This window comes from Cetorhinus maximus, chromosome 14, assembly GCF_964194155.1.
Source record: "Cetorhinus maximus chromosome 14, sCetMax3.hap1.1, whole genome shotgun sequence".
Classification (NCBI taxonomy): Eukaryota; Metazoa; Chordata; class Chondrichthyes; order Lamniformes; family Cetorhinidae; genus Cetorhinus; species Cetorhinus maximus.
Window position 1 is genome coordinate 57056209 of NC_135892.1, and position 27291 is coordinate 57083499.

General features: G+C 42.0%; 1 protein-coding gene across 15 annotated transcripts in view; it reads left to right on the top strand.

Moving 5' to 3' along the window:
• The window catches only part of ccdc88ab (coiled-coil and HOOK domain protein 88ab), a 350607-nt gene that overhangs the window by 283959 nt on the left and 39357 nt on the right, over nt 1-27291 (top strand). The gene's annotated exons all lie outside the window — the stretch shown is intronic.

Here is a 27291-nt window from a genome sequence, read left to right on the forward strand (position 1 = left end):
CAGACATCCACCTCAACCTTACATCTACCAGTCTGCAAGTCTCACACCGAACTCTTACTGCATTCACGTACCCCCAGCTACTCAGCTATGGCAGGCACAGCAACAAACGTAGTGTTTCACAACCACTGGCATTCTGCCCTCTCTCTTGCAGGACACAATAGATTGAAGCAGAGCTGGCAAGGGACAAGGACATATGCATCTCCTGGAAATCATTGTTATGATCAGCTGTAACAGGACTTGCAGCATCTGACATCGCTGAAGACATTGTGGATGATGGCACATTCCTGCCTTATGCCCCTTCTCAACTCCCAGTAAACCCTTATCTTGCCATCTGACATGATAAACATGTTGATAGAATCATAGAATGTTTCTAACACAGAAGGTGGCCATTTGGCCCATTGAGTTCATGCTGGTTCTGTGCAAGAGCATTTCAGCTCCATTGAGTTCATGCTGGTTCTGTGCAAGAGCATTTCAGCTAGTCCCACTTCCTCACCTTTTCCCCATAATCCTGCAATTGTTTTCATCTTCAGCTGCTTAACCAATTACTTTTTGAAAGCCACAATTGAATCTGCCTCTGCCATACTCTCAGTCAGTGCATTCCAGATCCTAACCACTTGCTGTGTAGAAATGTTTTTCCTCATGTCACCTTTGATTCTTTTGCCAATCACCTTAAATCTGTGTCATAAGAACATATAAGAAATAGGAGTAGGCCATCGGCCTCTCAAGCCTGCCCCGCCATTCAGTAAGATCATGACTGATCTGCCCCAGGCCTCAGCTCCTCTTTCATGCCAGCTCCTCATAGCCCTCAACTCCCTGATATTTCAAAAATCTATCTACCTCCTCCTTAAATACTTTGTGATCTAGCCTCCACAACTCTCAGGTAGAGAATTCCAGACATTCGCTACCCTCAGAAGAAATTTCTTTGTATCTTAGTTTTACATGTGTCCTCTGGTTCTTGATCCCTTTGCTAAAGAGAATAGTTTTTCTTTATCAACTCATGATTTTGACACCTCTATCAAATCTCCTGTCAACCTTCCCTTTAAGGAGTACAGCCCCAGGTTCTCCAATCTATCCTTGTAACTGAAGTCCCTCATTCCTGGAATCATTCTTGTAAATCTTTTCTGCACCCTGTATAAAAACCTTCACATCCTTCCTAAAGTGCAATGCCCAGAATTGGACATGATATTCCAGTTGAAGCCAAACCAGTGTTATAAGGGTTTGTCATAAATCCCTTTCTTTTGTACTCTATGCCTCTATTTACAAAACCCAGAAACACATGTGCCTTTTTAGGCCACCTTCAATCATTGGTGCAAATGTACTCCCAAGTCTTTCAGTTTCTACACCCGCTTTAGAATTGTATCCTTTATTTTATTCAGCCTCTCCTTGTTCTTCCTACCAAAATGTACCACTTCACATTTTTCTGCATTAAATTTCATCTGCCACATGTTTTCCCATTCCACCAGTCTGCCTATGCCCTCTTAAAGTCTATCACTGTTATCATCATCGTTCACTATAGTTTCAAGTTTTGTTATCATGGTGTGACTATAGATGTCTTGCTTCCCATCCAGCCCTTCCTTCCTCTTCTGAGTTCCTGCTTTCAGACACCCACGAACTGCCACCTGCTCAGCCATGGGAGCCCCAGGAGGAGGAAAGATAGAATGGCATAAAAAGGTTGAGGAGGCCCTGTCATTTGATCTGATACTCTCAGCCACCAGCTCAAACACCTTTGAGGCTAGCATAGAGTTGGAATCAGCACATTGTGAGTCACCGTGCACAAGTGGGCTGCAGTCAGGTTTGGGTGAAAACATGGTTTGATGGCCATTTCACCAGAGGGTGAGGTGGCAGGCAAATAGTACTTCATTAGATTCAGATGAGGAGCTCAATGGAACAATATACAGGAGAACACTGAATGGGCATGCACTCTGAGATGCTGGGTGCGTTTGGCTGATTGCCAGGTAGCTCCCTGTCACTGTCAAGAAGTAAGGAGGGATCCGGCTCCAACTTGGCAGAGGTCATGATGTGGAGTGTGCCCTCTCTGCAGTCTGTGTTCCGTCTTCCTGTCGTGCTGCAGACCCAGTGGCACTGTCCCCAAACTTGTTGCAGCCTTGGCGTGGACGTGTCACCTACTCCTCTGCTATCTCTGTGAGTGTGCGGCAGCTGCATGCACCCATATCCCTGGAGAACAACACGTGGTTTACAGTGCAGCATACTCCAGAGAAAGCCAGATTGGCCTTCATGGCGCTACATAATTTAATTTTATGCCCCGAGTCTAAACCAGGAAACGTAAAAAAGAATAGTTAATTCAATGCCAAATTATATACAGAAAGAGAAATAAACAGGGAAGATTTTTTTAAAAGGTAAAATAAAAGAAAAACAATTTTTTAAGAACTCCAATAATTAAAATCTGAAGGAGTGAAACTCCTTGCTCTAAAAAGTAAATCTTCAGCGTCAGTGAGGTTGTTCTGCAGAAATTAAAACTTATCACACCATTAAAAATTTATTTACACTTGGACAAGCCCCAATTTTCTTTGGTGTGTTTTATTTTATTTTTTATCTATTACATAAGTAATGCAAATTCATGCCCTCCCATGTATTTCAATGCTGAGTGTCTCAACAGGATTATGTTATGGTGAAGCTTCTGGAAAGCAGCGCAACTCAGATAGTTTCCTGTTTTCCACTTTTATCTGTGTGTGGATATTAGAAGTTGCTGTCTGATTTACTCCTTAATAACAGTGAATGTTGATAACTTTCACTGTTATTTCTACGGCAAAACCCGGGCCATTATATTATGAGGGCCATGGATTTGTGTAATTTGCAGATTATTTTAGGTGGATTAATGCTGTTTTTAAGATAGAATTATATAATTATGTGCATATTTGCTTGCAAGGTCGGGGGGGGGGGCACAGTTTTCATACTTGAGCAGTCAAACGGCAGAGCCTGCCATGATGTGAGAGAATCAAAGCAAGGAGAAAAGTTACTTTGTGAGAATACTGAGAGGTTGTGAAGTGCTCTTCTGGTGATCAGAGTTTTCTCAAGGAAGGTTATTACTCTTTTTGGAAGTTCATTCCACACATTGGTCACTTGTATGAAGAAGAATTTACTGATATCATTCCTAAAATTGCTAGCTTAAACCCATATCCTAGAGTTCTACTCTTGCAGTTGAATTTTAAGTCATATTCTAGATAGAAATTTTTCTAGATCTTAATTTATATATCTCCACATATCTGTGATGCCTCTTAAACATGCTGAAAAACCCAAGTTTCTCCAATCTTTCCTCATAATGCCTGACACAGCACCAGCCTCGTGGTTATTCTTTTACTGTCTCCAGCACTTGAATGTCTCTTGTTTCTTGTTGAACATTGAATATTCAAAATGTAGTCTGATGAGAGTACTATAAAGTTTGAGCGTTAACTTTTCCGGCCTACTGTTTTAGCTATTCTTTTGACTTTGTTGATTGCAACTCTGCATTAATTGGATATGCCCAAGGCTTTCAGCTTCATCTTTATTTATTTCAACTCCATTCATAAAATACATGCATCATCTATTTTCCTTCAAAGAAATATCACATTTGTTTGCATTCAATTTCATCAGCCAATGTTCTTCCACTTACACAATTTATCCAACTTACCCTGTAACAATGAGCTGCCTGTTCCAATTCCACTGCCCCTCCTAGTTTGTTACCTATAGTTTGATCTATTTTGCATTGAACTTCTGAATCATATCTTCTCTGTAAATAGAAAATATAGTGGTCTCAGGACTCAGTCCTGAAGCACCCCAGTCAGTACTCTTTCCTTCATAGTTTAAGTTTTAACTACAACTTTTTGTTATGACCACAGCCGATGTTAATTGCTGCATAATCCAAACCCCAGAGAGAAACTTAGCTTAAAACGAGAAGGGGATGTACTGATCTCAGCAGTAAGAAGTCCAGTAACATTTATGGGATTTTAAAAATTAGAAGTAAAAGTTTTATTAACAAGAATAAAACAAAACTTAAGCACACAAGATTAGATACACAGTTAAACTTAGTCTTACAAAGCATTTCCCAAAAAGACACGCTATTTGGTCAGACCCACAAGCTAGCACCTTCCAGGCAACAGTCCCTTATAGATGCTTAACTTTAAAAAAAAATCCAGTAATATTACCCAAGGCAAACTGCTGTAGCTTCAATAAAGGCATACTACAAGACCTGCAACTCTCTTCCATTCTGCTGTGAAATTCCAAACTTCAGAGTAAAACTGCGTTTTGCAGCCCGAGACTTATTACCTGGCTTGAATGGATGGTTGATTCAGACTGCATCCTCTCTTAGCCACAGCTTCAGATATAGCTACATCTCTGCTCCAGCTCAACCGCCCAACAGCTCAAACAGCTACAGCCCCCTAAGCTCTCCACAGTAACTCTAAAATACCTTTTTTCTCCTTTCATCTCAGATTTCATTGTTCTTGTACCTCTTTGAAACTCAAATCCTTCCAAATATAAAATCTTTCATGTCTCTATCTTGCCTTTAATTTTGGGTCAATAAAATATAATATCCCCACTACTGTTTACCTATAGAACTCCTGCAAGGTGCAAACATGTTCCTTTCCACCTTTGACTCCTTTGATATTCAAATAAATTCTCAACTTATCTAAAAATTCAAATGTTAGATCTAACCTTTTTACTTGTACCTCAAGCCTAATACCTCTATCTGTTTCATGTTTTAAACACCCAGACAAATTGTTTCCTATTAATCTCTGCCCAGTTTAATTAAATCATTCATACACACACACACGCCCCCCCCACCCCCCCGACACACCCAGCCTTCTCACAGAATAACACAATATTCCCCAAAAATATTTTTTAAAATCCATTTCTCACACCACCTTCCTTGTCCAATAAAACTGAACCATCATAATTCCAAAAGGATGGTTTCATTTTTCAACCATTTCTTATTCCTTACTACATTTATCTATATAAACAAAATATTACACTATAGTGTACATACATTAATCATGAAAATACATACAAGTCTTTTGTAAAATAGAGCTCATTCCAGTCCACTCTCCATTTGTCAATATCCAAATTCTTTTGAATTTTAATCTCTAGACAACGCATCTGCAATCAAATTTTCTCATCCAGCCACATGTATAATTTGTAAATTGAACGGTTGCAATAATAAACTCCACCGATACAGTCTTGCGTCTTTGTTCCGAAACTTTTCCAGAAACTTTGAAGGACTGTGATCAGCATTTACAACTGTCTCTGAAGCATTGCTAACAACATGTACTTCAAAATGCTGAAAAGCCAGCACCAAACTCAAAGTCTCTTACTCAATAGTTGAATATTTCTTCTGACGAACATTCAACTTCCATGAAAAAGTATCCTACTGGCTTCTCAATTTCCAGCTCATCATCCTGTAGCAATACAGCATTGACACCCACATCACTGGCATCAATAGCCAACTTAAACTGCTTTGTATAACCACGTGCTGATAGAACAGATGTAGTTGTTATTACAACTTTTAAGATGTCAAATGCATTCTGACATTTCTGTGTCCATTGGACCAAGTCCAACAGTGTGGCCTAAATACGTAACTTGCGATTTTGCAAATTCACTTAGCCAAATTTACAACCAAATTGGCTTCCAGCATTTGATCAAGCAGTTCCTTTAAATCTTGTCGATGTTCTTCCCACATTTGACTGAATATTATTGAATCATCAATATAAACGGCACAATTGCTCAGTCCCTCAATCACTTTGAAATGTTGCTGGTGCATTTTTCATACCAAATGGCATCACTTTGGCGTCACAAAAGCTGATATCTCTTTTGCCTTTTCCGATCAGGGTACTTGGCAATATACTCGCAACAAGTCAATTTTTGTGATAAACATTGACTGCCCCACTTTCTCGATACAATCCTCCAATCGTGGAATAGGATATTAATCTGCTTTTGTTTTTTTTCATTTTATTTAGATTCATTTTACAGTTGCATATCTTTCCACTGGAAAACCAGGCAAGACGGTGGAACAGAAATATTCACGTGCCTTTATTTTTAATTAAGTTTTATCCTTCACAGTCCAATTGCACTACAGCTCACAGCTTGGTAATCAGAGACTTCAGGGCCTTCGCCACCTGCTCAGAGTTTAAATTATCCAACGGTACATTCCTCTCTTCCAAACTCCGGTGCCCTTGCTGTCAGCCAAGCTCTGACACAGGTGGATGCGGAATTCCCAAAGGTTCTGACTCAGTTTGGAGCCAATGCCTCTCACCACAGCACCAGCAGCCATCATCTTAAGCTCATCCCTGCACCTCCACCAAATCTGCTTTTGTTACTACATTCACTTTTTGGTAATCAATACGTAATCTTTGTGATCCATCTGGTTTTGGCACTATTGCAATGGTGAACGCTAATTACTGTGACTGGGCCCTATGATGTCATTTTGAAGCATAAGTTAAATTTCTTTCCGCACTTGAGCGAATTTTACTGGATTTAGTCTATATTGGGTGTTGCCTTATTGAATCTGAATTCCTCACATCAACATCATGTACAGCTCAATCAGTTCTCCCCAGTTTGTTTCCACAAATTGCTTTGTGTGACTGCAATTGCTCTTTTAAATCACTCTAACACTTTTCCGGAAGGTAACTGTTATGAGACAGCAGTTTGGTAAAGCTGAATTATTTTAAAACAATCCCAGAGGGAGACTTTAAACAACTGTCATAACCTATAATTTTAAGTGTTATGTTTGTGATGCAACTGTAAATTCAGGAATCATACCACCAGTTCTCGAGAGGTTTTATATTAAGCTAAATGAAACATTTTACTAATTTACACAAGTTAAATGTATACACATGGGTACAAATTACTACGATCAAAACTTCAAACAAATTCCCAAACTAATCACCACTAATGCAACAGCAACCCATAGATTTAACCAGACATCAGGCAAAGCATTTTCACCTTACAACTTCAAAATGAGGTTGTTTTCACTTTGGTTCCTGTGGAGACAGTTGGAGGCTTACAGCTGTTTTTGATCTCACTTTGCCTCTGTCCTACACGCACACAACTGCTGAAGTTATACCTAGCACAGATCATTGAATGTAAATTCTCATTGTATCACCAGCTTCTTCTAACAATAAAACCCCTTTCATAGTAACAATTTTATTAGCAACATAAACATGGCTAGGTGCCAGAATTTACCCCACTTCTTGAATGCTGTATTCAAAAAGTGCAAATACACTCTACATCTGTGTTTACATCTCAAAACTAGTATACATCAAAGCACCCAGACTAGCTGGCTTTAATCCAATTAAGACACACCCACAGATTTAACCTCTATTTTAAAAGAAAAATATTTTCCAATAATATTAGATACATTAATAGCTTAATGACATCCCCTTCCCTATTGAAAAATGAACCGTCATAATTCTAGAAGACATGTTAATAACCCATTTCACAATATCTCCTATACTTATTACACGATTACATTACCAGATTCATGCAATAACATAATATATATACACAAGTCCTTGGTATCAACAGAAATCACTCCAGTTCAATGTCCAGGTTTTTTTTTAAATGTCCCTCTTTCCTTTAAGCTTCAAACTCTTGATAACGCATCTGCGAACAGATGTTCTCTTCCCGCAATATGTATAATATGTAAATTAAATGATTGTAATAATGGATTCCATCTGAAAAGCCTTGCACTTTTGTCACGAGGAATTTGTCCAAAAACCTCAAAGGATTATGGTCTGTATAAATGATTGTTTCTGATGAATTGTTTGCAACATAAATTTCAAAATGCTGCAATGCTAACACCAAACTCAAAGACTCTTTTTCGATCATTGAATATCTTCTCTGTTGTACATTCAGCTTCCGTGAAAAACACCCTATCGTTTTTTCAAATCCAGTGTTGTCATCTTGTAATAGTACAGCCTCAATGCCTGTATCGCTTGTGTCAACGGCCAACTTGAATTGCTTGGCATAATTGGGTACTGCCAACACTGGTGTCGTAGTTAATACAGTTTTCAAAATGTCAAATGACTTTTGACACTCCAGTATTCATTGAAACTTCTTGTTCTTTTTTAATAGCTCAGTCAGTGGAGCAACCACTTGGCTAAAATTTGGTACAAATTTCCGGTAAAACCAACTCATGCCCAGAAATCTCAGAACTTCTCGTTTTGTTGTAGGGACTGGGAAATCCATGAAAGCCCTGACTTTCACATTTCTTGAAGCCACATTACCATGTCCTATGGTATGGCCTAGATACATAATTTACGCTTTTGAAGATTCACTTTTGGCCAAGTTCATCACCAAATTAGCTTGCTTGTAGTCGAGTAAATAATTCTTCCAGATACTGTAAATGGTCCTCCCACGCCTGACTGAAAATAATTAGATCATCAATATGAACCGCACAATTGCTTAGACCTGCAATTACTTTGTCAGTCTTTGAAATGTCGCAGGTTCATTCTTCATACCAAAAGGCATGACTTTAAACTGATATAGTCCAGTTGGCGTTACAAAAGCTGATATCTCCTTTGCTCTCTCTGACAACGGTACCTGCCAATATCCTTTTAGCGAGTCAATCTTCATGATAAATTTTGATTGTCCCACTTTCTCAATACCTTCTTCCAACCGTGGTATGGGATATGAATCCACTTTTGTCAATGCATTCACCTTTCGATGGTCTACACACAGCCTTTGTGTTCCATCCGGTTTCCGCACCAGTACAATAGGCAAACTCCAGTTACTGCAACTAGACTCAATATCATTTTGAAGCATGAAATCAATTTATTTTTATACTTGTGATAACTTTACCAGATTTAATCTATAAGGCCGTTGCCTTATTAAAGGTGATATTTCTATACATACATCATGTGAAGCTAAATGTGTCTTTCCCAACTTATTTCCACAAATAGGTTTGTGTGACTGCAATAGCTTTTCCAAATCACTTTGACACTTGCTTGGAAGGTAACTCAATATTTCATTTAAATTTTCAAGTACCCCCTCATTGTCCAATTTAATCAGAGGAAGGTCAATTTCAGAATCCTTCATTTCTACCCCTGTTTCCTTACTTAAAGCTACTAGTACCACCACCTGTTTATCCTCTCTCAGAGTAATTTTTTGAGCATATTTACATGGTGCACTTGCTGACACTTCCTTCTATCTCGGGTAGTTACTATGTCATTTACCTCACTCAGTCTCTTTGCATCTGGTAAGGTCCACTAAACCTTGTCTTCAACGGCTTCCCTGACACTGGCAACAACACTGACACTTTTTCCCCAGCCACAAAGCTACGAGACTTTGCCCTCTTGTCTGCCTTCATCACTTTTTGAGATATCTTTCAATGTTTCCTAGCTAACTCACATGCCTTACTTAATCTCTCTCTGAATTTTGTCACATAATCCAGGAGAGTTGTTTCAGAACTTTGACTCATTAATATCTCCTGAATCAGTTTGAGAGGTCCGCTTAGTTCATGACCATAAATTAACTTGAAAGTATTTAACCCTGATGACTCATTAGGGGCGTCCCTAATAACAAACAACAAGAATGGAATCCCTTGATCTCAATCATGTGGATAGTCTTGACTATATGCTTTCATTATAGTCTTTAAAGTCTGATGCCACCTTTCTAAGGCACCTCGTGATTCAGGGTGATAGGCTGACGACCTAAATTGCTTTATTCCTAGGCTGCTTGTTACTTCTTTAAACAGCTATGACATGAAATTCGAACCCTGATCCGACTGCATTTCTTTTGGTAATCCATACCTTATAAAGAATTCCGCTAATTCCTCTACAATCACCTTCTTGTAATCTTCCTTGTCAGTCAGTACTAATTCCCACTTTTAGCCTTAGGGAAGGGTCCTACACAATCAATTAGGACCCTGTTAAAGGGCTCCTCAAATACTGGAACTGGAATTAAAGATGCAGGCTCAATTAGTACCTGAGGTTTTCCTATCATCCAACATGTTTGACAGAATTTGACTACATCTTTATGTAGTCCAGGTCAGTCGAAATGTTTTTGTATCTTAGCTTGAGTTTTTCTAATTTCCAAATGTCCAGCCATTGGAATTTCATGAGCCAATCTCAAAATGTCATTCCATTACCCAGATGATATCACTACTTGATACACTATTGCCCACTTTTCATCTGCCGGAACATGAGGCGGTCTCCATTTCCTCATGAACACATTATTCTAAAGTAATGGCACTCTGGAAGTATTCTGCTTCTGTTTCACAGTACGCTGTCTGGTATAATTGCTTGAAGCCTGAATCCTTCTGCTGTAACTCCACTAACTTCAATGAACTAAATACTTCTGCCTCATTTTCTTTCATCTTCTCCTCCTGAGTAATCTTTTCAAAGATTGATCCAGCCAACTGAATTTCAGCATCTTCCCCTGTCTTTTAGATTCTTCCTCTTCCTGTTTAATCATGTGCATTTCTGATCTCATCACCACACAACCTGGAAACAATCCAGGATGCTCTTTCTGTAAAACCTCTGTTGATCGTGTCTCAAAAGGCTGCTCTACTACATAGTCAATATCTGTAATCGAGCTATATCATTCCTTAGAATAAATTGAACCCCTGCAATGGGCTATTTTTTTACTACTCCAACAATCACTTCTCCTGATTCCATTTTAAATTTTAAATTTACCTTGCATTAAAAACACTGGTTTTTAATCTTGACCTTGCCTCTGGATCTCAGAATCCACAGTACTCTTACTTCCAAAACTTTCCTGAGTTGGTTTCCCGTTTAATCTCCAGCAACTTGATCTTAAATGCCCAGCCTTATTACAATGGTAACATATCATTTTCCTCCCTTCAAATCTACTTATCTGGCTTGATTGGATGGTTGATTCAAACTGCATCCTCTCTCAGCCACAGCTCCAGATATAGCTCCAGCTGCTACATCTCACAGCTCCTGCTCAACCGCCCAACAGCTCAAACAGCTAAAGCCTCCCCTAAGCTCTCCACAGTAAGTCTAAAATACCTTTTTCTACTTTCATCTCATGTTCCATTGTTCTCATACCTCTTTCAAACGCAAATCCTTCCAGATATAAAACCTTTCATGTCTATATCTTGTTTTTGCTTTTGAGTCAATAAAATATAACATCCCCACTACTATTTATCTATAGAAATCCTGCAAGATGCAAACATGTTCCTTTCTGCCTCTGATATTCCTTTGATATTCAAACAAACTCTCAACTTATCTAAAAATGCACGTTAGATCTAACTTATTTACTTGTACCTCGAACCTAACACCTCTAACCTTTTCATGTTTTAAATCCCCCAGACAACATGTCCCCTATTAATCTCTGCCCAGCTTAATTAAATTATACACACACACAAACACATCCTTTTCACAGAGTAACATAATATTCCCCAAAAATATTTTAAAAACACCCATTCCTCTCGCTTTTTATATGAAACTTTCAGGTCATAGGGCTTATCGTAGTCTACTTGAGTTGTCATTTTCTCAAAGAAGCTGAGCTCAGTAAGGCAATGCCTTCCCCTGAACTGATGCTGACTACTGTAAATTAGGTTACTGTTGTACAGACGATTCCCAAGTTTATTCTTAATGAACAATCATATTATTTTACATGGATTGGAAGTAAGACTAAATCTGTCTTTTGTCTGTTTTATCACCTATTTTAATATAGCACCACATTGTGCTGTTGTCAATATACTGGTATGTCGATGTCCATTGACGCCTCATAATGGTACTGAGAACTTGTGCTCCAAAACTTGCCGTGCCCCTAGCAAAGCTATTCTAGTAAAGCTGCAACACTGGCATCTACCCAACAATATGGAAAATTGCCCAGGTATGTCCTGTGTACACACAACAGGGCAAATCCAGCCCAGCTAATTACCATCCCATCAGTCTACTCTCAATCATCAGTGAAGTGATGGAAGGGGTAATTAATAGTGCTATCAAGTGGCACTTGCTTAGCAATAACTTGCTCAGTTTGGGTTCCGCCAGGGTCACTCAGCTTCTGACCTCATTACAGCCTTGATTCAAACATGGGCAAAAGAGCTGAACTCCAGAGGTGAGGTGAGAGTGACAGCCCTTGACATCAAGGCAGCGTTTGACCGAGTGTGGCATCAAGGAGCCCTAGCAAAACTGGAGTCAATGGGAATCAGGGGGAAAACTCTCTACTGGTTGGAGTCCTACGTGGCACAAAGGAAGATGGTTCTGCTGTTGGAGGTCAATCATCTCAGTTCCAGGGCATCACTGTAGGAGTTCCTCAGGGTAGTGTCCTCAGCCCAAACATCTTCAGCTGCTTCATCAATGACTTTCCTTCCATCATAAGAAGTGGGGATGTTCACTGATGATTGCACAATGTTCAGCACTATTTGCAACTCAGATACTGAAGCAGTCCATGTCCAAATGCAGCAAGACCTGAACAATATCAAGGCTTGGGCTGACATGTGGCAAGTAACATTCATGCCACACAAGTGCCAGGCTATAACTGTCTCCAACAAGAGAGAATATAATCATCACCCATTGATATTCAATGGCATTACCATTGCTGAATCCTCCACTGTCAACATCTTGTGGGGGTTACCATTGACCAGAAACTGAACTGGACTAGCCATATAAATACTATGGCTACAAGAGAAAGTGAGAGCCTAGAATTCTTGCGGCGAGTAACTCGCCTCCTGACTCCCAAAGCCTGTCCACCATCTACAAGGTACAAGTCAGGAGTGTGATGGAATACTCTCCACTTGCCTGGATGAGTGCAGCTCCAACAGCACTCAAGAAGCTTGACACCATCCAGGACAAAGCAGCTGCTTGATTGGTACCCCTGCCACAAACGTTGTCTCCCTCTATCACCGACGAACAGTGGCAGCAGTCTGTACCATCTACAAGATGCACTGCAGAAACCCACCAAGGCTCCTTTGACAGCACCTTCCAAACCCACGACTACTACCATCTAGAAGGACAAGGGCAGCAGATACATGGGAATGCAACCATCTAGAAGTTCCCCTTAAAGCCACTCACCATCCTGATTTGGAAATATATATGCCGGGCCGCAACCCTGGAACTCCCAAGCTAACAGCACTGTGGGTGCACCTACACCAGAGGGATTGCAGTGGTTCAAGAAGGCAGCTCACCATCACCTTTTCAAGGGCAATCAGGGATGGGCAATAAATGCTGGCCTAGCCAGCAATGCCAACATCCTGTAAATGAATAAAAATAACAATGGATTGCCAGTACGTCCTGGATCTCCTTTCTAATCTCTCAGTACTCTAGGATGAATACCATATGTTGCTTGGGATTTATTTGTTCATGATCCATTTAGCCTGTGTAGGACTTCTATCTTGTTAAAAGAATAGGAGAAAGAATGGTTTCATGAATGGAATGCATTCATATAGTGCCTTTCACAAGCTCAGGACATCCCAAAAGTTCTTTACAGCCAATGAAATACTTTTGAAATTTAGCAACTGTTTTAATCTGTGCAATAGCAAGCTCCCACGAACAGTGAAATAAATGACCACATCATCTATTTTAGGCATTGTTTGAGGGATAAGTATTGGCCAGGAATTCTCCCCTGCTCCTTTTCAAATAGCACCAGAGTGGTCTTTTAGGTCACCCAAGAAAGCATATGCGCTCTAGCTTAATGTCTCATTCAAAGGACAACACCTCTGACAGTGCAACACTTCCACAGTACTACACTGAAGTGTCAGCTTCAATTATGTGCTCAAGTCTCTGGATTGAGGCTTATACCCACAACCTTATGATTCAGAGACAGATTTTTAGGCCCATGCAGAACTGGGACTGGAGGCGGGTAGGCACTAAAAATAGAGCTGCTGGCCTGTGTGTTGGTTCCCTGGCTCCATCCTTCCCCCTGCCAGTTTCATGGAGGTGAGATGGGGGTTGGCAGGCTCTCTGCACACACATGGCAGGAAACTGACGTGGCTCATTAAGGCCACTCAAGCCAATTAAAGGAGACGGCCTTCTGGCAGCAGGACGCTGTGCCAGCACTCCAGACATGCCCTCCCTGTCTGCCTGTGTGCTGCAGCAGCTATAGGCTGCTCTGTAGAGGAGATCTTCTCCACCCCCATCCCGACGCCACTGTGGTGGCCTGGCTGAAAAACCCATTTTTTTAATGTAAACTTTAAAAAGGTTGGAGAGAGGGCGCCTCCATTTTAGTGTGCCCTCTCCCTTACCTACTATCACAGTTTACTGCTCCTTTCAAGCTGGAAGGCCGCTTATTGGCCCTCCAGCTTCAAGAGCCCGCCCACCATCCTTTATTGGCCATTAATTGGCCATCACAGGGAAAATCACAATGAGTGAATGTTTTCCCACAGTGCAGGCTTCTGACTCACATTTCACTCTACTGGCAGGATTCAGAAGCCTAGGGAAAATTCTGCCTGAGAATGCTTTCACTGAGTCAAGGCTGATATTTAACGAAGCTATTGATTTTAAATGGGTTAGGGCATTTTGCTCTTGTCTTGTGTTCATTTAGAGGAAATGGTTATTCAGAATACTTGGTACTTTGTGCTTATCTGCGCCAGCTGTAACTAAGTTGGTAGCATTCTTGTTTCTCGAGTTAGGAGGTTGTGGGTTCAAGGCCTGATCCAGAGACTTGGGGTGGAATTTTCTGTTGCCAGCAGCAGGAAACATGGCAGGCGGGCAGGAATGCAAAATTGGGCATGAGGCCAAAAGTCGGATATCCACCAGCTGGAAATTTCCCCTCAGGATTTTCGTTGCGGCATAATGGCAGTGCAACTTTCCCGCTGATCCATGTCGGGAACCCCATTTGCATGCATGTTATGAATGTTTATTATAATCACAATTCTCCAGAATCATGTTCTCCCTCCTAATTTAGTGCCATGTCAGGAGGTAATTAGACCAGGTTAAAGTGGCATGCACCTGCCCACCTTTGCTTCACTTGCAACTTCGAGGTCTGCATACACACCATTCGCCTACCTTTCACTGCATTGCTGCCATCTCTCGCCGCTGCTCGGTCTCCCGACCACTGGCAAAGCTGCTCTCTCAGGTGAGACCAGGGCTAGGCGGCTGGCAGGGCTGCACCACACCCAGAGAGACCAGACTGGGGTAGGGGTGGTAATAGGCAGCATCATGCCAGGATGGGAGGGGTGTGTGGATTTCAAATAAAGAAGGGAGTGAGTGAGGGGATGGCAAGCAGAGGAATAGCTGGGGGATGGGTGGGGTCATGAGGAACAAAGGAGGGAAAGGCTGGCATGCAGAGGAATGACTGGGACTGAGGGAACTGGAGCCCCAACGTGAAGGAATGAATGCAGACTGATGAGGGGGTTGGTGGATTTTAGTTTTGGATGAGGTTCTCACAGACTCATGACTGGGTAGGGGTGTTAGAGCACAAGGGAGAGTGGGGGTGCAGATATTCATGGCTAGGGGAGGGGGTGATTTGATGGAACTAGGACAGAAAGTGGCAGTCGCCAATGTAGTCATGTCACTTCGGACCATGTTGTCAGGGTGGAAATCAAAGCCAGTCCTGGGACTCTGCAGGCCATGCTACAGATCAGTGTGTGATACACACATTGTGATCCTGGTCCAGGGAGGGGGGGAGGCCTGTCTGCGCTGCAGGGTTGGTACACAGAATGGTGTGCAGGGGGTGGTCAGTGCTTTGCACACAGCGGTTCTGGAGGTGCGTGGCTCAGTACTGGGTTGTAGATGGTATTGTCATGGTCAGGGGAGGAAGCCTGTATGTGGGGAACATGTAATACGGCGGGGAGTGGAGGGGTTACTTGGAGCTCTGATGCGGGTGATCTCTGTATGTGATGGTACAGGTAGCCTCAAGACAGTAGGGGTGAGGTCCACATGGGGCATAGGGACATCTACAGTGATGGGTTCAGGGTGGAGGACAGGAATGTTTCCAACAATTACAATGGGGCCCAGGGTGACTGGGGGAGGCTGGAGAGTGACCAGAGGGAGGTCTGCCTTCACTTCATGAGGTTCTAAGATCATCGGAGGGACTTCCACAATGATGGGAAGCTGGAAGCTGGTCTCAAAGTAAAAGTGCAGCACCACCATGTTGACTGCCCGATGGAATGATGCAGTTTAAAAAAAAACCCTGAGAGATAAATTGCCAGGGGAGGGGTCAGAGGCTGTGTGGGAGGAGTCGATGATTGGACTCATGGGCCCATTCAGCTGGCACCCTAATTTTTTGCACATGACAGCATGTGGATTCATGCTCAGCTGAAAACAATAATGAAGACATATTGAAAAGGTAATGAATCATGGTGCACTTTGAAACAGTAACACACCCTCGCCTTTGAATCAGAGGGTTGTGGGTTCATGTCCCACTCCCGGAAACCAAGAACTGTGATTGTACTCGAAAGAGTTGCAATCTGTGACTGTTGATAACGCGAAAGAGTTGAAACAGTAACACACTGGGGCTTGGAGTCACATTTGAGTTGGTGTCATCATGCCTGTTGCTGTTAAATGTGAGGAGGGATGAGGGACCACACCATTAGGGAAGTACAGCAGCAGGCCATATGCCATATGCGAGATGGTCCATGAGACCCTGCACATAGCATTGTGGAACAGACATGACTTTCAGCGCACAAGGTTTCCAAAGATTCCAAAAGTGCAAGGCAGGGATGAATTCAAATCCTAATGCTGCAACTGACAGTGCCTTGGATGAGTCTGAAACCACATGGCTGTGCTTAACCCTCCAATTTGTTTGTGATTGCGCTGTCAAGCTGCTGGGGGGATGAGTAGGCACATATCCTTGAGTTAGCTCCTCATGTGCAAGGGTGGAACTGGGAATGGCACATATCTAATGAGTGCAGCCCAAGGGCTTCACACTGGATTTCAGCCTTGGAGTGGGAGGTTGATCCTTACAGGCTAAGTTCCATTCATGTGTTTGATCCCTTGGAAGAAGGAAGAGTGCAGAATGGAGGTTACAGACAATGCTGCCTTGATGGCTGTGTTTGGAATAAGGAGAAGAAGAAGGACCCGTCGCCAGTTGGCAGGGCTTAGAGAAGAGCCTCAGCCTGGGGTGCATGGTCCAAGGGGGCCCCAGGAAGATCCAGAGGCTGAGGAGCTGACACCCATCCTACAGAGACAACTGGCACGATCCAGGGTGTACTGAAGAAAACACTCATATTTGGAGACGCCCGAGAAAGAGTTCCCCAGGTGCCTTCAGCTGTCAAGGGAAGTGGTGGCTCACATCTGCCACATTCTCGGGGAGGATCTAATGCTGCATAGGCTGGGAGACCATCCCTTGCCAGTCGCTGTGAAGGTGACTGCCGCAATCAAATTTTTTGCAATCAGCTCATTCCAGGGACCCACTTGGGCCCTATGCCCAAGCGTAAATATATAAGGGAAGTTACAGATGCCCATTATAGTAAGGTACATCATTACATCCAGTTCACAATGGATGAAGCCAGCCAGGCCGCTAGATTTCTGGGATTTGTTGTGATCTCCAGCTTTTCACGAGTGCAGGCTGCTATAGATTGCTCACATGTCGCTTTAAGAGCTCTGTGGCAGCAGCTGCTGATCTTCATCAACAGGAGAGGGTTCCACTCCCTCAATGTGCAGCTGGTCTGCAATCATCAGAAGAAGATCATGCATGTTGGTGCCAGGTTCCCTGTGAGTTCTCACGATTCCTACGTCCTGAGTCACGCCCAGGTGCCAGAGATATTCAAAGGGCTGCAGCATTTACAGGGTTGCTGCTGGGTTTTAAGGGGTACCCACAGAAGATTTGGCTTATGACACCCATGCGATGTCCTCAAAGTGGCTCGGAGGAGAGATATAATGTGGCACATTCTGTGACAAGGTCCATCATAGAGCGAACCATTGGCATCCTGAAGATGTGCTTCTGATGTTTAGACCGTTCAGATGGGGCTCCGCAGTACTCTCCACAGTGTGTGTCCCACATCATCGTGGTCTGCTGTGTATTGCATAACCTGGCGCTTCAAAGGCCAAATCACTTGCTAGAGGGAGACATAGAGGAGGCAGAGATTTCCTCAGACAAGGAGGACTTGGAAGGGACTGAACTTGAAGAGGGCCAGGATGGAGACTTCCCACGTGAGGATGCCATCGCAGTGGCACAATGCAGAACACATGCCCGTGACATGCTGGTTGCCACTAGGTTCCAGGAGGAAGAAGATCTATGTGATAAGTGTGCATTTTGCCTGCCCACTCGAGGCAGGGAGGCAATCAGGAAGGCCTTTCTAGACATTTCAAACAAGCTCATCTTTCAGCTTGGGACCAGTAACCCTCGGGAATTACGAAGGTTTTAGCGTTGGAAAGGTCTGTATCCATTGCTGCATGTGGTACTTGTGCAGTGTGAAAGGCAGACCAGCACACAACCTGAGTCAGCTGCACATTGTGCTACCTTTGCCACCAGCGTGCGAGACTTTCAGCAGCCATTTAGATTTTGACTTGGTTGCATGAACATAATGCATCCAGGAAGTATACTTTCACATTCACAAGGAAGGCAGCTCAGTCCCGATGCTGCAGCATTAGATGTCATCCTCTCTAAGACCCAGGAGCACACATTATTCAATAGTGTGCTGCAAGACTTAAAAGAGCAGTTCTGTGTCTACATGCACTTTCAACCTCTGGGTTGCACATCTCCCTAACATGACACAAAGAGCAAGTGAGTAACATGACTTTGCTAAACATAGCATGAATCTGAAGGACACGAAGGCAGACCATTGAAGAGTGGGATCTTGGGTCACTCTTGAAATAAGATGGCACATAGAATCAGATGCAAGAGGCATTCACATCCTGAGATGTTGGGTCATAAAATCAAATTGTATTTACAAAGGTGCATTGTATATACAGTAAATGAGCACCCATACCACCAGTGTCCAATCATAATTTCTTAACATTACGTACTCTACCACTGTTCTGTTGAAGAGTCATACGGACTTGAAATGTTAACTGTGATCCTCTCCGCAGATGCTGCCAGACCTGCTGAGTTTTTCCAGCTTTTGTACTCTACCACTAGCCTGGGTGCAGCCTGACATCTGTAGCAGCTGTGGCGGCAGCCTGCTGACTGCTATGCCCTGTTGTCTGAGATGACTTCAGTGGGTGTCTTGACCTGCTTTGGGTCTCCTGCTCTGGGGCAGGTGCACCTTCCTTGGCCTGAGCAGCTGGAGTTGATGGGATCACAGGCAGAGGGGATTGTGAATGGCTAGACAAACTTGGAGTCTCCTGTGTGGACTGTCCTGGGGTGTCTGACAGATGCCCCTCCACCCTTTAGGTTCTCGAGGGCCCCTGCCTGAATCATTGAGGAGAAGGGGCAACTGAAGGGAGGTCGAGGTGCCCCGTCTCCCCCTCACCTAGCCACTGATGGATCCCACCTACGTGTAGAGTGATGAAGTGCAGGTCCACATGCAAATCCGGCAGAAACTGCTGGACCGTGGTCTCCATAGCAGCTGCCACCCTTGCCATTGGAAACCTCGGTGCGCTCACATGCTGGAGCTACGACATTAGAGAGAACACAGATGGATTTCTCCATCTTTCATTCTAGTTTGGCGACTGCCTTGGACAACTCTGCCTCATGTTCCTCTGCCTGCCTTTGTATCTCTAGCATGTGTGCAATGACTGACTGCAAAGGCTCATCTAACTCATACTCAGCAGGGGCCTGTTCTCCAGCAGTCGTCCGAGTGCCAGAGGCCTGGAATGTCACTGTCTCCTCATGCTGCAGAGACGTGTCAGTTAGGTGTTCCCCAAATAGTGAACCGAAGCCTGATTTAGATCTGGGACCCACCGAGGTGTGTGTGTCTGTGCTGGTGGAGGGTGCAGGTGAACATTGTGATGATTCGACATCTAGTGGGTCCTCAGCAGCATCTTCTGAGGTGAACTGGGGGCTGGGGCTGAGGGGCTGGCTAGAGGTTTGTCTCAGCCTGCTCCTGGTGCTTGGAAGAGATAAGATAGAATTAAGAAGGCTGATGGAATGCAATCGTTTATTATGAGAGGAATTGAACATAAAAGTAAGGATGTTATGCCTCAGTTATACAGGGCATTGGTGAGAACACATCTCGAATACAATGTACAGTTTTGGTCTCCTTATTTAAGGAAGGATGTAAATGCTTTGGAGGTTGTTCAGAGGAGGTTTACTAGATTGATACCTGGAATGAGTAGGGTGTTTTATGAGGAAAGGTTGGACAGGCTGGGTTTGTTTCCACTGGAATTTAGAAGAGTGAGGGATGACTTGATTGAAGTATATAAGATCCTGAATGGTCTTGACCAGGTGGACCTGGAAAGGATGTTTCCTCTTGTAGGTGAGTCCAGAACTAGGGGCACTGTTTTAAAATTAGGGATTGCCCTTCTGGACAGATTTGAGGAGAAATTTCTTCTCTGAGGGTCATGCGACTTTGGAACTGCCTCAGAAGGCGGTGGAGGTGAGGTCATAGAATATTTTTTAAGGTGAAGGTAGGTAGATTCTTGTTAGGCAAAGCAATCAAAGGTTATTGGGGGTAGATGGGAATGTGGGCTTCAAAACACACAGATCGGCCATGATCTTATTGAATGGCAGAGCAGGCTCAAGTGGCCGAATGGCCTACTTCTGCTCCTGTTTCGTATGTCCTCATGTAGAATTAGTTCCTGAGTAGGCAGAATCCAACATTACATTTAACTCACTGCAAAGGTCTTGATGTGTTCAGCCAACAGAGGGTTCATTCGTTCCGCTTTGCAGGGGGAGGCCGATCTTGCCTTCGCCACTGGAGCAATCCCTGTCCCCCCCTACCAGCCCTGCCGTCGTCATTTCGAATGGATTCAGCTCCTTATTTCAGGGGTTCCCCCACCGGTCTGGGAACTCTCCCTCTTGTGGGCTAGCATTGCCTGCATGAAGACAGATGGAATGGAATGGGATGAGAACAGGTGGAAGAGAAGTTGAGAAACATGCATGGCTGCTGTGTGTACTGTGCCCTCCCCAGTAAGGGCAGAAGATGTTGAGTGTGCAGGATGATACATGAGATGGTGGTGATGTTGAAGTGTCTGTGAGACATTCAGTGCAGATGTTCCTTCTGCTAATAGTGTTTGAGATCCCTATGGACAGTAACCCTTAAAGTGCCTGATGCCCTTGTGAGTCTGTGAGCCTAGAGTGAGTAGAAGGTAGACTTACCCTGGTGGAGCAGGTGAGATCATTCATCCTCTTCCTGCACTGCACTCATTTTTTTTCTGTGTGCTACAAACACAGACCTCCCAGGCGACCTCCTCCCAGGCCGACGAGGTTGGTCACCCTCCTGCTTCCATCCTTCAGGAAGAGAACACCTCAGTGTTCGCACACAAACCTGGAGGAGAGTCACCAGGGAGTCGTGGCTGAATCGAGGCATTAAGGGCTTTCTTCTCCTGGAGCACATGCTGTTCGGCCACACCAGACAGCTGTCCTTTAGAGAGTGAACGAGTGTTTGGGCACAGCTGAACTATGGTGCCAGGTACTTTGATCCCATGAGGGTGGAAAAATCAGTGCCCATCATGTGACTCACTGTTGCATAATTAATCAGCTTTCAAGCAGAAGATCGGGCGTGAGAACCCACCCCACCCCACCAATCAGGAAACTTGCCAACTATCCCACCTGCCACTACACTTAGTCGGCAAAACGGAAAATTCTGCTCTTGATTACAAAATCTAGCCTGACGTTACAGTGCAGCACTTCTTCAGCACTACGGTGGTAGGAGGTGTTGCCTTTTGGATGAGCTATTAAACTGAGGCCCAGTCAGTGTTCTCAGGAAGGTAGACATAAAAGATCCCATGACACTGTTCAAAGAAGAGCAACGGAGCTTTTCTTGGTGTTCTAGTAAAATACTTGTCCCTCAACATCACTAAAGCGGATTATCTGGTCATTATCACATTGCTATGTGCAAATTAGCTGCACGTTTCCTACATTACAACAGTGACTATACTTTAAAATACAATTAATTAGCTGTAAAGTGATTTTGGACGTCTTGAGGTTGTAAAAGCTGCTGTACAAATGTATCTCCTTTTTTCTTCAGTCCTCTGCTCTAACTGCCACCTTGTTAAATTCTGAAAGAATTATTTAACTGTTACACATATCCTCAACTGTTATGCCTTTTTCCTGGTCTCTCTTTACCCTTTTAACAGTCTTATGCATTTTCTTATATCCATTTTGGTAAATTCCACTTCCTTTCTTTGTTTCAGATTTCTGCAATCAATTTTCTTTGCCTCCCTTATTAATTCATTTGTTAATCTATTTGAAGTCATGTTAGCAACTTTGGTTTTTTTTTGGGAATGTATTTATCCTGCACAATCAACATTCAACCCTTTCTAGGTGCTCCACTTGTCATCTACAGAAGTACCATTGAGCAATTTCTCCTAATTTATTTGTTCCATTATTTAATCAAATTAGCCCCTTGAAAATTACGTATCTGACTGCTGCTCTTGGGTAGTACCAACTTCCAGATCATGTTGATCTTTGACCATTTACTGTGGTGGTTGCTTTGTGCCTGGGGTGCCACAGTGTATATTTCTTGTACATTTTCTGGTTCATTACACAATACCAGGGACTGAATTTTCACTTCAAGATGGGAAACAGAAGTCAGGACTATTGCCAGGTCCCGAACCTGCCCCTGTTTGGAAACAGTCATACTTCGGGATTTTGACTGGAGCACACCCTGAATTGGCATGGAGACAGGTCCCCTCCAGCAGGCTTTCGGTGCTGGATGGCCAGTCAGAGGGCTTCCATCTGGTGAGGAGCAGCAAGCTGCAGTAAAAGGTGAAAGGGTGTTCCAACATAAAGATGCCCTCTCACCAACTTTTTTTAAAAATCAATTTAAAAATAGAAAAAGCAGCCAGGCTACCACAGTGAGGAGGGGGGAGTGGAATCCCTCTATGGGGTGACCTTTAGCTGCACCCACACCCAGGTTAGCTGGGAGGACCTGTAGGCCTGCTTGGAGAGGTAATAACCCAGCACACCTCCAGACAGGTGAACTGACCCCAATGCATCAGGAAACCGGAGACCGACTGGAAAATCCGAATCAGCCTCCTTTAACTGCCCTTGACAAGGTCCTCGATAAGCCTAATTAGTTTTGGGCAGCCTTATCAGGCTCTGAATCCGCCTTCCCTAAAATGATCAGCATCAAGAAGGTGGTCAGGAAACCAGCCCGCCAGCTAGTTCCAGTATTTTTGGGTCTCACCCATCTCTGTTGCCAACCTCGATGGGATCTGAAAGTTCTGCCCCAGATCAAGATGAATATTATCTTTCATGACTTCTTTGAAAAACTGTATCAAGAAGTTGTCAGTATTATATCTACCAATTTTGATTATAAACCCTACCAGACTTGTTTGAAATGACTCAATTACTAAATTTAGTACTATCTACTCACCTCCAAAAATTTCCTGACCTCTGATAGCTCTTGTATTTCACTGTACCATAAGTTTGCTCTCTAAAATTACTGATTAGCAGAATATTTTTGCATTTCTTCATCCCTCTGTTGTATGTCATTTTCTCATTGGTGAACATCTCATAACAAATAGCCCTCAATCTCCAACTTAGTTACAGTTCTCAGCTGTTTTAGTTCTATCTGGTGCTCTTTTAACTTTTAATTCCCTTAAATAGTTTATAAAGGTAACTCCTCAGATACCATCAGTGAGTGATTCCTTCATAATTGCCTTCAATCTCCTCCCTTGTCTCTTAGAAATCTTGAATACCATCTATCCACAAAATTTATTTATTTTTAGCCAGTCTAAAACTTTCAGCTCATTAGTGAAATCACTAATTCTCCTAAGATAATTGCTATTTAGAGAGGCTATGTTGCTTTTGGCCTCCAATACATAAGAATATCAAATAATGTGCACAACCACATTTCAGCCACATTTGCAACTTTTTTAATTGTAACCTTTTCTGTGAAGATTTGTTTCCTTTATGTTTTACATCTGCAACTGTTTTTTCCATGTCTCTTTTTTGCCCATTTGACAACCATTTTAACCTGTTTCTGCAAGTTCCAATATTCAGCCCAGTGAGCTCACACCTTTCTCCCGACATGATTTGCAAAGCTCGTTATTCCTTGTCTTTTTTCTTCAGACTCTTTTTCATCCATTTATAGTCACACTTGATTAGTCTACAATTACTGATCTTAGGCATGAATTTTTTACATGCTCAGAATAATGCCTTTTAAGATTTATCACCCACTAAAATGGACAGATCCTGCTAATCAATTTTCTTAATCAATTGCCTTAATTTTTTTTGCTAATCCTTCTAAAATTATATGCCTCCAAGTCCTTAGTATTTCTGAATTCCAAATCTTGTCAAACGTAATCATTTTGTTATCACTGTCTCCTAATCTTCATTTTATCTGTGTTTTAATCTGTGTCAGGTACCATTACAAAATTAAGATATGCACTGTCTCACATGACATGATACTTTGGATCATGAAACAGTCAGTAACTTTCATACAAACACAAGAACATCAGCACTTAAAACACTGCCATGTTTCATACCTAATGATTATAATACTTATTTGTATAATAGCTTTCTTGCATGTGGGTGCAGTGTGTAAGTTTTGCTTATTTCCCTCAGGCTTATTTCTATTATTTCTACCATGCAGTTGTGTTGACCTGTTTTGTAATGCTTGTGTATCATACTAAAACTTGCAATTTATAATATTTCTTGCGCTAAGCTAATTTTCATTCATGTTATCTTGATAATTTAATAAAATTCAGTAGTCTTAAGTGGGCAGCCATCAATAACCATCTAAGTGTGCTACAGAAACTACAGCTGTGTCAGTTTTATGTTGTGAAGAACCAGCTAATAATAAGGATTACTGAGACATAACTGCATAAAAATCAGGACTGGAAATTAAATATTGCAGGCATAATATATTTAGAAAAGCTGGAGAGGGGAAAAGGGGGTGTGGAGCAGCTGTGCTTACCAGAGCTTTACCAAAAATAAAATGGTCAGTAGAAAAATGTGACCGCCAACAATAAGACAAAAAATACAATCCACATAGATAGAGATAAAAGATAATAAATGATGAATCGCACTAAGTGTAGTCTATAGACTACCTAAGAGTGGAATGGAGGTGGAGGAAGAAATATACAAATTAGGGAACTGAGTTAAAAGCATATAATAACAATTGTAGGGGATTTCAACTGCCTTGAATTTAATTGGCCTTATGAGGTAAGCGTAGGGATGAGGGAATGGAGTTCCAACAATATGTCTGGAACTCCTTTCCATTCCCGTATTTAAGTGGGCCAACAAGAGAGGATTTGCTATTGGATTGATTAATGGGGAATGAATCAGAATAGTAAGAAAAGTAAAAGATGGGGCACATTTAGGCAATAATGACCAAAATATGATACACTTAGGATAATAATTGGGAAGGATATAAAAATGCAGAGACTAAGGTAATAGATTGGAGAAAAGCTGACTTTGGAGTACTGATAAAAGCTTGAAAAATAAAATGGGCACCAACGCTGGCAAACAAGGTTGTAAAACAGCAATAAAACATTTAAAGCAGTGTTCAGCAAATTCCAGGAAAATATATTCTGCCAAAAGAACAAATTAAACACTAATGAGATACCAGGTAGGTGAGCAAGACACGGGAGAATACAAAGAAGAGTAATCAGAAGAGATTAGGAATGCAAAGAGGAACTATGAAAGTTACATTATCAAGGAACAGAAAACAAAATATTCCACAGGCACATAAAAAGTAATGTCGGGATGGGAATGGGGCCATTAAAGGACAGAAAGGACAAAATAGCGATAGTGATAGCGAAATGGCAGAAATAGTAAATAATTATTTTGCTTCAGTATTTAATAGGGAGATAAATCAAATGGACATGACACCAGAAGATGAGATTCGAAATGTTATAACAGCATTTAAAATAAATTTTTTTTTAAATATTCAGTAAGCTAATTAGGCTCAAACAGGATAAAGACCTTGGTCATGATGGATTGCATCCATATATTTTAAAAGAATCTAGAGAAGAAATAGCTCAATTTCATATATTTTATAAGTAATTAGAAAAAGGTATACTTCCAGAAGACTGGTAGATAAGTAACATATCATCATATTTAAGAAGAGAGATATAATATTTCTAGAGAACTGTCGAACAGTCAACTAAATATCAGTGAATAATAGAATAGGAAAAATAATGGAATCCCTATGATGGAGAAATTAGAAGACATCTAGAATCCAAAAATATGATACTGAATGGCTGGGTGAATTTCAGGAGGCAAAGGCTTGATTGACCAAATCATTAAATTTTTTTAAGAGGTCACAGAGAGAGTAAACAAGGGTGATGCAGTAGATGTAATTTCTCTAGATTTCCAAGCTGCCTTCAGTAAGATGCCACATAAACAAATGGATAAGTTCAGAGCTTGCAAGTCACTGGACAAGTAGTAGACTGAATAGCTAACTGGCTGCAAGACAGAAAGAGAGTAGGGATCAAGGGTAGTGATTCAGAGTCACAGAAGATCAAAAGTGGAATCCCTCAAGTATCAGTGCTGTTCACCATTTATATTATTTAGACTTTGACAGCAAAAAGCAGGCAGATTTATTCTGGAAGAGTCCTGTGGTGTACTTGGCGGCGGGGGGAGTTACAGATAAACTGGATTATAGTTTGTTACAAGGTCATGTTTTCATCCCCATTTGTTAGTCTGTTTGTAAACAACATACCTCAAAAACTAATAGACAGATTTCAACAAAACTTGGTACACAAGGTATGGCCGAAGGAAGAACTGATTAGTTTTTGGGGAAGATCCAGATCTAGGATTTTTTTTAAAGAGGATCCGTTAACATTTAGAGATAGGGTGTATTGAATTTTTTTTTAATGTTATAGGTTTTATTTAGAATGTTGTGGATTGCTTTAGAGTGTTGTGGATTGTCTCAGCTGCTGTGGTGCAATCTGCCGTGGCTGTCAAAATGAGCAGGGGTTTCAGAGCAGGTTGTTGGATGTGGGTCGGCCTGAATCCTTCTCAGTGAGATGGAATCTCTTAATAAGAAGATTTATTTTTTCAGCTTTGTAGTTAGAGCATCAACCAGGTAGGGAAAAGCCTCAAGGAAGAGCTGCATAATTGTAATAATTTTGAGTTGACATGGCGTGACAGAGGCATGCACTCTACTGAATGCCCTCTTCACTTGTTTTTAATATTTTTTGTACTTGCCAGTAGGAAATTAGAGAATTATTGAATATCATTGAGGACAATTGCAAGCAGTGCTAGTTTCACAATTTAAGATAGAAATGGTCTAAGGAGAATGAAAAGAGTAAAAATTTATGCTGGAAAAATACCTGCTGAGAAAAAATACCAACATTTTCATGCCTTTTTAATTTTATATTTTAATAGATAGCAATAATAGAGCATGTTATTCTACAAGGAAACATTTCTAAAGCATCATTTCATATGCTCAAA